The following is a 12,091-nucleotide window of genomic DNA, read 5'->3' on the forward strand; positions in this document are numbered from 1 at the left end:
CACTCACCCTCCCTCACCCTTGTTCCTTTACTCCGGTTCCCTCAATAATCCTCATTCATCATCCTTAACTACCCTTCCTCTTTCTCTCCTGACGCACTCACCTTTTCCCAATCCCTTTGCTTCACTTTTCTTCCCTTTCTTCCCTTCCTTTGCTCCCTCAGTCATTCTTCTTCCCTTACTCACCCTCCTGCCCTTTAATCACTCTTTCTCTCTCTCCCTCTGTTTTCTCATATTCTCACTCGTCTTCTCTCACTCCCTCTGTGTTACCTTCACTCCCATTGTCTCCTCACTGTCTTACGACCCTACATTCACCCTCACTCACCTTCCATGCCTCATTGTCATTAATCCACCGTTATTCACTCCTGCTTCTCTGTCACTCACTCCCCTTTCTTTACTCCCCTTTCTTCCTTCAGTTTTCCTAATGCACATTCCTTTACTATCTTACTCACCTTCACTTCATTTCTATCTCCTGCTCTTTTTCACTGTCACTGAATGTATCCATGTCATTATCCTTTTAGTAATTTGCTCTCTCTCTATTTCTTTTTAACTCTCTCTGACCTTCACTATTCCTTTGTTTTTCTTTCTGAGTCCTTCACTTCTACTTTATCTCTTACTAACCTTTTAGGACTTTTAATCTCCTACTTCGTCTCTTGAATTGTAAAATATATAATATAAATATTATAACTTACTTTTTTTTTCTCTTTCACAGATTTTAAATTTACTGAAAATATGTAATTAAGTTTACATTGCTTATAAGGTAAGTTTGACGTACAAAATTTACTTTATACTATTTTCCTTAACCTCACTATTCTTCTCTCATGCTCCCACACCCCTGTTCCCTTATTGCGCTTGCCTCACTTATTCTGAATCCCCACGTTTACTCCCCTTTTCCTCACTCCTCTCTCACACTCACCTTCTTTCAGACCTTCTCCTTTACTTTCCTTCCTCTCTCTTCCCTTTCTTCATTCCTTTACTCTTTTCCCTTCCCTTACTCTCCTTACTCCACTTCACTAACTCCTTCTCTTACTCCCTCTGTCCTCTTACTTCTACACTCCCCTTCCCTCATTCTCTCTCTGTTAGCCTCATTCTCTCCGTCCTCTTAGTCTCTCACTCCTCTTCTGTCACGCTCACTCCCTATAACTCAGCCATACTCCCACATTCACCTTCTTTCAGACCTTCTCCTTTACTTTCCTTCCTCTCTCTTCCCTTCTTTCGCTCCTTCACTCTTTCCCCTTCCCTTACTCTTCTTACTCCACTTTACTAACTGCTTCTCTTACTCCCTCTGTCCTCTTAGTTCTACACTCCCCTTCCCTCATTCTCTCTCTTTTAGTCTCATTCTCTCCGTCCCCTTAGTCTCTCACTCCTCTTCTGTCACACTCACTCTGTATAACTCAGCCATACTCCCACACTCACCTTCTTTCAGACCTTCTCCTTTACTTTACTTCCTCTCTCTTCCCTTCCTTCATTCCTTCACTCTTTTTCCTTCCCTTACTCTCCTTACTCTACTTCACTAACTCCTTCTCTTACTCCCTTTGTCCTCTTACTTCTACACTCCCCTTCCCTCATTCTCTCTTTGTTAGCCTCATTCTCTCCATCCCCTTAGTCTCTCACTCCTCTTCTGTCACACTCACTCTGTTTAAACTCAGCCATACTCCCACACTCACCTTCTTTCAGACCTTCTCCTTTACTTTCTTTCCTGTTTCTTCCCTTCTTTCGCTCCTTCACTCTTTTCCCTTCCCTTACTCTCCTTACTCCACTTCACTAACTCCTTCTCTTACTCCCTCTGTCCTCTTACTTCTACACTCCCCTTCCCTCATTGTCTCTCTGTTAGCCTCATTCTGTCCATCCCCTTAGTCTCTCACTCCTCTTCTGTCACGCTCACTCCCTATAACTCAGCCATACTCCCACACTCACCTTCTTTCAGACCTTCTCCTTTACTTTCCTTCCTCTCTCTTCCCTTCCTTCGTTCCTTCACTCTTTTCCCTTCCCTTACTCACCTTACTCCACTTCAGTAACTCCTTCTCTCAATACCACTGTCCTCTAACTTACTCACTCCCCTTCCCTCACTCTCTCTCTGTTACCCCTATTCTCTCTGTCCTCTTAGTCTCTCACTCCTTTTCTGTTACGCTTACTCCCTATAACTCAGCCACACTCCCTCACTTATCTTTCTTTCCTCCCTCACTCAGTCCTCTACTCTCACTTGTTCCTTCACTTCCTCTGTCTCCTCACTCCCTTACTCCCCTTGTCTCACGCTCACTTGCCTTTATGCACTCTCTATCACCACTCTTTCCTCAACATCACTGCTCTTCTCTTACCCTTCCACACCCCCGTTCCCTTACTCAGTTTTCTTCACTTATCCTCATTCTCCTTGTTAACTCCCCTTCTCCTCACTCACCTCCCACACTCACCTTCTTTCAGTCCCCCTACTTCACTTCCCCTCTCGTCCCTTTCTTTGCTCCCTCACTCATTTTCCTTTCCTCTCTCACTGCACTCCACTTCACTCACTCCTTTTGAATTTGTAAAGAATACAGCTCTTTTTGGAGAATTGGAGGTAGTTCTAAAAAGAACTGTTTTTTTCTTCTTTTTTAGTTTTTTTTCAGAACAAAAACAAAAACAGGGATTGGCAAACTGCTCAACAGGAGCAAAAAGAAAGGGGAAAAATTAGGGCTGGGGAGGGAACGGTGTTCTTCCCTTTTGAGTACAATGAGCTTGATACTCTGCTCTCCGTAGCAAAGCAGCTCATCACACTGCTTACACTTGATAGTGATATCAGTGAAAACAGGCTGAATGTTAGGGATCAGCTCCACTCCTCTTCCTCTCCCCGATACTGTTTCTTCCTCTGGGAGATGTTGAGGCACCATCCCTTGGGGATCACTGACCATGAGGCATCCTACTTAGTGGTGAATACACCTATAGTACCTTATTTCTATGTATAGCCCAAAATACATAAGGCCGCTAGACCACCACCAGGAAGACCCATTGTCTCTGGGTTAGGTTCCCTGTTGGAACCCCTATCTACATTTGTGGACTCATTCCTCCGTCCACTGGTATCACAGATGCCCACCTTCATCCAAGATACCAAGCATCTACTTACCGATATTCAAGACTTACCATTCGACAATGAAAAAGACTGCTGGTATCATTTGACGTGAAGTCATTATATACTTGTATTCCACAAGAAGAAACTTTGACTACCATCAAATCGATGCTTGAAACTATGGGATAGTATAACACCAATCGATTTTGTGATGTTCTGTGCTAGGAAAGTACTCAAAGAGAACTTTTTTAAGTTTGAGGACCAGTTGTACCTCCAAACTTCAGGTACGTGTATGGGCAGCGTTTGTGCCCCAAGCTTGGCAAATTTGTATGTTCACAAGGTCGAACAGGAGACTATACTCACACCGTGCAATCCATTTTTCAGTCAACTAGGTACCTGGAAAAGGTACATAGATGACATTTTTGTCATCTGGAGAGGTGATGAAGATACATTAAAAACATTTCACAACTGGCTCAATCAGCAAGATGATTTCCTACGGTTCACCTTGGAATGCTCGAGAGTCAGTCTACCATTCCTGGATCTACTGATCAAACCAAGAAATGGAGTATTAGTAACTGAACTATACAAAAAACCAACCTCGTGCAACTCCTTATTGCCGTTCCAAAGTTACCACCCACGAGCTCTTCGTGAAAACTTGCCGTTCGGGCAGTTTTTACGCATTAGAAGGAACTGCACTGAACTAGAACAATATGAGGAACATGCTAAGATTTTGACACAAGATCTAAAAGATAAGAACTATCCCACACAGCTCATTCGCAAATCCAAAAAAAGAGCAGCTAATAATAATAGAGAAGCTCTATTAGAAAAAAGACCAACTAAAGAAACTAACCAGAGAATAACGTTTGTCAACACCTTTTCCAGTTTTTCCAATTCAGTCAAAAAGAGCATTAATAAACATTGGGGAGTTCTGAATCTTTCAAATAACAGCTTAGAACGTCCCTTGTTTGCGTATAAACAGAGTGCAAATCTGCGGGACAAATTAGTTCACACACGACCATATGGGCAAAAGAACATTGGGCTCCAGACCACATTATGGAACATGCCACAAGTGGTGGGACACTTCCCTTGTGGGACCTGCACAGTGTGTCCACAAACAGAGAGAACCCTTGAGATCGATATAGGCACATCTTGCCCATGGAAAATCAATAAACACACTAATTGTAATAGTGACCGACTAATTTATTTGATATGGTGCCCCTGCCTACTTCGATACGTAGGAATGACCACTAGGAAAATTGAGACACGCATCCAGGAGCATAAGAGCACAATTAGATGTGGCAAACGGTCCACGAAATTAACCAATCACTTTCTGGATAAAGGACATGCTGATACTGACTTACATTGGGTGGTATTAGATAAACCTTGGATTCCACCACAGCTAACAGACCCCACAAGATTCTTATTCCCTAAGGAACAACAGTGGGTCTACAAACTGAGAACAGATAGTTTGGGCCTCAATGATGAAATTCCCTGGTTATCCATCTAGTATTGGTTAAAGCCGACAGTACATTACACCCTTTTTACTGTCCCACGATATGCAACTTCCCAAGACACTTAATACAGGGTGCCACATACTGAGCTTTGGTAAAAATCCCCCCTGTATTTGTAAACTGACGGATAAGATTCAGGGTCGACAGAATGAGAAGAAGGTCTGTCCCCTGGCTACTACATAAAATAAATGGAATCCTCTCCATCCGTATTTAACACCGTCATGAAGGGTGATAGTACATCTCCATAGTTAGACACCTCCCACTGTTTTGATATGGGGTTTGATATAGGGTTCTTAGAATTTCTTCCTCCCTATACACTATATATTTACCTAGACTGAAAAAACCATATCACTATTTAAAAGAACAGCACATAGTTTACACTCTATTATCTGATAGCGTAATATTTCGCTGTAACTATCAGTATTGTGACTATAACCATTAAACTCATATCCACATATACTAGGATATATCTGCTTCAACAGTGAGCACTGAGGAGTTGGCGTTCTACATCCTGTATTCCATTCCCAGGGCTCCGTAATATACGTTGGTGTCACTCCGTGTGAGCACGGACAAATGTTCAACAAATATGCGGCGCTCATGCGCATGCGCGTCGAGTAGTGTCTCGAATCCTTACGCACTAGCGCATGCACGAGAAATGAACCACATTCCAGCAGACATGCGCGGCTGGAGTGCAGGCGGATAATAACCTACCAAGATCGCTAGGACCCTGTTATGCAAGGCTGCGAGTAATTAAACCACTAGTATATAAACAATAGACGACCTACCAGTCGGTACCTCCCGGGGCTAGCTCTCGTGGGTGTCGAGGTACCGACGGATAGGTAAGGTCGCAAGCAATGACTTCTTTTGATTTATTCAAATTGTTGAAGCTTGTTTTTCTCCCTCTGCAATAGTAGGTTTGTCTTCGTTAGTCCTATGCAATGCCATACACTTATGTATATATATAGATCCTTCATCAGTGGTGCAGCACTTTGTCACAACTGGGGTTGGGTTTCTCGGTTTTCTAAGTAAAGTGGCCTGTGTACTTATATAAGTGTACTGTTCTAGACACTTGTATATATGTAAGTAAATTGGCTTCTGTATTCATATAAGTGTACTGTTTTAGACACTTGTAAATATTTCTCCCGCAGAGCGGGGCCTCCTTCCAGAGCAGCCCGCCAGGTAGAGGTGGGGCAAGACTATCCTACAATTGAGGGTAAGTCTTTATTAACAGTTATAAATGGTATGACACTTGTGACATAATGACAAGTGTAGTAAATGTGATTATTTAGCATAGTATGAGTCTTGTGTCTCTCTCTTTTCTACCACTTGTGTTTTATTTATAGATACCTGGGTATGACCTGACAGAAAAAGACAAGCAGGAATACCGGTGTTGTATGAAAACCTTTATTATGTTTTTCACTCAGTAGTGCAGCAGCATTATCACGTAGTCAAGCTGGTCCTGAAGAAAGCCGCTGATACACAGGTAGTGATCAATAGGCTGAAACATGTTGACCACATAGTGACAGTTGTTTTAAATCCATACCACTGTGCTGTTCTTCTTTTAACCCTGTCAGGTAGAACACATTAATAAAGTTCTATCTCGTGATCCTACCTAGATAGTTTTAATTTCACCATTCACTCTTCATACAGCGCTGCACACCTCACTACACCCAATAGCTCTCATATGGGATTATCATCCTATTCCTTACCTACCAAAACATCTCTGAGCTCCTTCTTTAAATAACCCCGAAGTAGTAGCTCCCAGTGTTGACTAGGTTTTCAACATTGGTAAGGAGGACCCATATGATGAAGCATGTCACCTTCGGGTGAGTGAGGGTTCTTATCCTTAAGGGATGTCTCCCCCTAACGTTGTTTCACTTGTAGTTATGTTTTGAGAGAGACATTACAAATGCTTATTTACACATTTCCTTGACTATAGGTATACCTTGTGGTATTTAATAGTTCTGGGGGTGCCTCCTCTGAATGTGCCGAATCATCGTAGAGTTGCCAAAACTATACTTTCTTCTAGGCTCACCCCGTGAAAGCACAGTTTTGAAAATGTTACACTCCACCTTTGGAGCATTCACCTTTTTCTCTCCTGGTGGTATGGAAACATTTTTCCATATAAAGTGCTACTTCACCTTGGGCTGAGGAGGCTAGTCCTGGATGAACTCATCCGAGTCCTCACTGCTGCTGGGTGTTCTAGCAGCCATTCTTTTCACTAAATGGAAGAACAAAAAGGAACAGGTCTTGCTCTCTCCAAAGTGAAAGAAGAAGTGAAGGAAATGGGTGGGGTTTTCATTAGTTGTAAAAAAAACTGTCAACAACCAATGAAAAGAGTTATTTTAAGGTCACATGACTTGACGCGCTTAGGCTGTGCGCACCGGAGCGCTTCCGGGGGCGCTTACGCAGCACGAACGTAGGCGCTTCCGGGGGCGCTTACACGGCACGAACGTAGGCGCTTCCGGGGGCGCTTACGCGGCGCGCCTAAATGATGTTTTGCTAGCTTTTCAGATATGCATTTAAAGTTAAAATATGGTTATTTAAAATCAAAAATACTACTTTTATAAGTATGCTACGGAATGTCTTGCATTATTATTTAGTTTAAATACAAACTTTTTTTTCCGCACGCGGAAATAGCGCTCTCGCCGCGCTCTCGGGTGAGCTTACCGGTGCGCGCACCCTGAGCGCTCCAAGACAAAATGATAAAAAAAAAACGACATGAAAAATACATTGAAAAAATAATTTTTGAAGAAAGAAAATAATAATAATTAATAGTTATAAAAAACAGCTAATAAAATAAATTCAGTTTAAAAATCGTAGGATACAAACTCGATATAAAAGGAATTAGCTTTTAAAAAACCTTTGAAATTCACTAAAAAAAACATAGGTTTCACATTCGTTATAGTTAGGAATTAGCTTTTAAAAAACCTTTGAAATTCACCGAAAAAACCATAGGTTTCACACCAGTTATAGTTAGCTGAACATTTTACTCATACAAAACCATTGAAATTCCCACGTTATAGTTAGTTGGACTCACTATAACTCGCGCGCCCGCAATCCACTGCTGATGATGTCACATATTACATCATTCATGACATGGTCAGTGACATCACTGATGACATCACTGATGAAATCTCAAATGACATCACTGAAGACATCACTGATGACATCTCAAATGACAACACTGATGACATCACTGATGACATCATCCATGTGATAATACAATACACCTCCTCACACTCTAATCTAACCTTTGATACTCCCAGTGTTAAATACAAACTACCATTCCTGAAACTATTGACACATCAATACCAGTTACCACATACGCACTCACTGATTCCTAGGTCTACACACACATCCACTCATTTATCTATACACTCACTCATACATACAGTCACTCATCAATACAGCACTATCATATGCACTCATACACCTATACAGACACTCACACACTGCCACTCATCAATGGAGTTACTCACACACCTAGTCAGTCATGCAAAGAATCAATCACACTCCCATTACCTCATCTATACAGTTCTACAGACAACACCTCAAATATAAAAACATGTACTAACACATACTTACTCTCTTATACAATCACTGATACAAGTACACATTGATTCATACAGCCACTCACGCAATCACTGGCTCACAAGTATAGTCATTTATATATGCCAACTCTCACATGCACTGTGTTTTACATATGTACTTACTTGGACATGTAGCACTGAGATATCCATTCACTCACCAACACAGCCATGCACACAGTCAACCGCCCGTACAGCTGTTTCCACATGCACTCTTGAACCCATACATCTAGGGAATCAACTGGTCACACATCTATGCACAGAGTCACACACCTCACAGCCACCCACACACACACTCAGACTCACATACAAATACTTGCACAACCAATCAATAATCCATATAGTCACTTATATAGCTATTGATCAACATATGCAGCAGCTTACACAACAACAGACATAATGATGCACACATTCAAACAGTTTAGTCACTAACCCATGCATTCAGTAAGACACATTTAATCACTCACTCATACAGCCAGTCACGCACCTTCTTAATCCTTCATCCAGACACTTATACATCACCTCATTCTTCAATATGTAAAACATATTTAAACTTTACAGAAACACACAGACACTGGATGATGTCATCAGTGATGTCATCAGTGATGTCATTTGAGATGTCATCAGTGATGACATCAGTATTGTCATTTGAGATGTCATCAGTGATGTCATCAGTGATGTCACTGACTATGTCATGAATGATGTAATATGTGACATCATCAGCAGTGGATTGCGGGCGTGCGAGTTATAGTGAGTCCAACTAACTATAACGTGGGAATTTCAATGGTTGTGTATGAGTAAAATGTTCAGCTAACTATAACTGGTGTGAAACCTATGTTTTTTTCAGTGAATATCTATATATATATATATATATATATATATATATATATATATATATATATATATATATATATATATATATATCCAAGCTCCCAGTTTGTCCATGCAAACATAGATGCACTCAAACAGTATCTGCAGGCAAAGCTGTATTTATTGAGTACAGGCGAGAACTAACATGTCGTCCCTTTTGGCAGCTTTGCCGTCGTTCTTGCCTGACGCGTTTCAGAGTGTCAAACTCCTTCTTCAGAGGCACCGACAGGTTAGAAAGTGCATAGCCTGACACACCCACTCTTTAAGCAGTCAATACCACGCCCTTGGATAGGACGCGTGGCATGTTGGGATTTGTAGTGCCAGGGTCCTTTAATGGATGCACAATTGATGCTGCTGGTGCCTCTAAGGAAGGAGTTTGACACTCTGAAACGCGTCAGGCAAGAACGACGGGAAAGCTGCCAAAAGGGACGACATGTTAGTTCTCGCCTGTACTCAATAAATACAGCTTTGCCTGCAGATACTGTTTGAGTGCATCTATGTTTGCATGGACAAACTGGGAGCTTGGATATTACGTGGCTGTCCTGCCGCGATAGATGCACCATCCCGGTAAAGTGGGGGCCACGAGACTTTTTGATACACGGGGTCTCCTTGTGGAACGGCACCTCGAGATAAGAGCGAAAACGGATGTCGGGGCTCATCCAGAGCCTTGAACGCACCAGCAGCATCAATTGTGCATCCATTAAAGGACCCTGGCACTACAAATCCCAACATGCCACGCGTCCTATCCAAGGCGGTGGTATTGACTGCTTAAAGAGTGGGTGTGTCAGGCTATGCACTTTCTAACCTGTCGGTGCCTCTGAGGAAGGAGTTTGACACTCTGAAAAGCGTCAGGCAAGATCGACGGGAAAGCTGCCAAAAGGGACGACATGTTAGTTCTCGCCTGTACTCAATAAATACAGCTTTGCCTGCAGATACTGTTTGAGTGCATCTATGTTTGCATGGACAAACTGGGAGCTTGGATATTACGCGGCTGTCCTGCCGCAATAGATGCACCATCCCGGTAAAGTGGGGGCCACGAGACTTTTTGATACACGGGGTCTCCTTGTGGAACGGCACCTCGAGATAAGAGCGAAAATGGATGTCAGGGCTCATCCAGAGCCTTGAACGCACCAGCAGCATCAATTGTGCATCCATTAAAGGACCCTGGCACTACAAATCCCAACATGCCACGCATCCTATCCAAGGGCGTGGTATTGACTGCTTAAAGAGTGGGTGTGTCAGGCTATGCACTTTCTAACCTGTCGGTGCCTCTGAGGAAGGAGTTTGACACTCTGAAACGCGTCAGGCAAGAACGACGGGAAAGCTGCCAAAAGGGACGACATGTTAGTTCTCGCCTGTACTCAATAAATACAGCTTTGCCTGCAGATACTGTTTGAGTGCATCTATGTTTGCATGGACAAACTGGGAGCTTGGATATATATATATATTACCTACTGGCGGTCGCCAGTAGGTATATATAGTTAGGATTTTTTCTCTATGGGATTTTTGAAAATTCTATGTCTAATAACTTTGGCGTTTGTGGACGGAATTGGCTGAAATTTTCAGGAAAATGGCACATTTTGTTTCTGAGCAGCCCTTAAAAATTTGGGGGGGGTTCGTCAAGGGGGGGCCAAGAAAAAAGGGGGGTCCCAAAACGTGTTTTTAACATTGAGTTTTCCATAGGGCGGTTGGCCTCACTTTTAGCCCGAACGGCTGAATGGATTTGCACGAAACTTGGCAAAATTGTAGGGACTGGTAGCCCGATGTGCCTTTTGTAGGTCTCAATATATGTGCTTCAGTGGATTTTGAGAAATTAACGTTCAAAAAAAGATATATATCTGTAACAGCGGACCGGGCAGCGCTCCAGTTCGCGTACTTTTCGCGCAACGGAGCTTTGTGAAGCGAAGCTGATTGGTTCTCCGGCGTCTGTAAACATTCCAAACAGTCCGTAGCGGCCGCCATCTTGTCTCTCGGTAGGATCGAGAGACAAGAGGAGGCCAAAGCGAAGGGGCAAATGACCATAAGGGGGCATTGTAGATCCTCGCTGACCCCCTAGGTTTGATGTGGAGGTTTTAAAAGGGCCCCGCGGGGCAAAAATAAAAAATAAAATTAATAATCGAACAGCTGAATGGATTTGCACGAAACTTGGTAAAATATTAGGGACTGGTAGCCCGATGTGCCTTTGCTAGGTCTCAATATATGTGCTCCAGTGGATTTTGAGAAATTAACGTTCAAAAAAAGATATATATCTGTAACAGCGCTCCGCTTCGCGGAGATAAAATTATATCTGTATTACCTAGCTGTTGCTAACACCAGTTAGCGACGGCTAGTAGGAGATAGCGACCATCTTGGGCCCCACTTTGCATGTGAGTGATATTTATCACTAATGACATGCAAAGTGGGCATGCCAAGATGTTAGCGACTGGAAACAGTCGCTAACATCGCTATCTCCTATTATCAACTTTTGGAAATATTCGCGATAAGCGCGAATATCTCCAAAAGCTAGCACCTGCCCTGAGCAGTTCTAAGGCATGTTATCCAATGGGAGGTGGATAACATGGCTAAGAGCATTAGCTCGGTAATGCATGAATATCGCTGAGTTTTCAGCGATATTAATGCATTGCGGTAGTTTTTTATCGTATTTGCGATAAACCTTGATAATAGCAAGGTTTATCTGCGATAATTTCTGACGATGCTTAGCGGTAAAAAAATCGTTGCTAAGCATCGTTAGGGATAAATATCGCTTAACTTTGGTAATATGCCCCAACGTCTGTTAACGTTCGATTCGAAGGAAATCATGAAGTGTTGAAAAACATTGTCTGCGCCATCTTGCCTTTTTTCAAATGCCACACTTTTGTCGTGCACGGCAGTCATTTTAGATGCCTTGACCAGACCCACTCTGTGCACGCTGTCGATCCTTAGCATGACTCCCCACCCTCGCAAGCATCTCCCCCAGGCAGTGGTCACCCCCGCTCTCTGTCTTATGCATGGGTAATAAACCACCCCCCATCTGCGCTGCTCTTCCCTGAGAATCACACCCTGTGCCCGCCCGACACCTCCCTTTCGCCCTATTCACTACCGCA

Source organism: Lissotriton helveticus, chromosome 3_1 (genome assembly GCF_964261635.1).
Source record: "Lissotriton helveticus chromosome 3_1, aLisHel1.1, whole genome shotgun sequence".
Classification (NCBI taxonomy): Eukaryota; Metazoa; Chordata; class Amphibia; order Caudata; family Salamandridae; genus Lissotriton; species Lissotriton helveticus.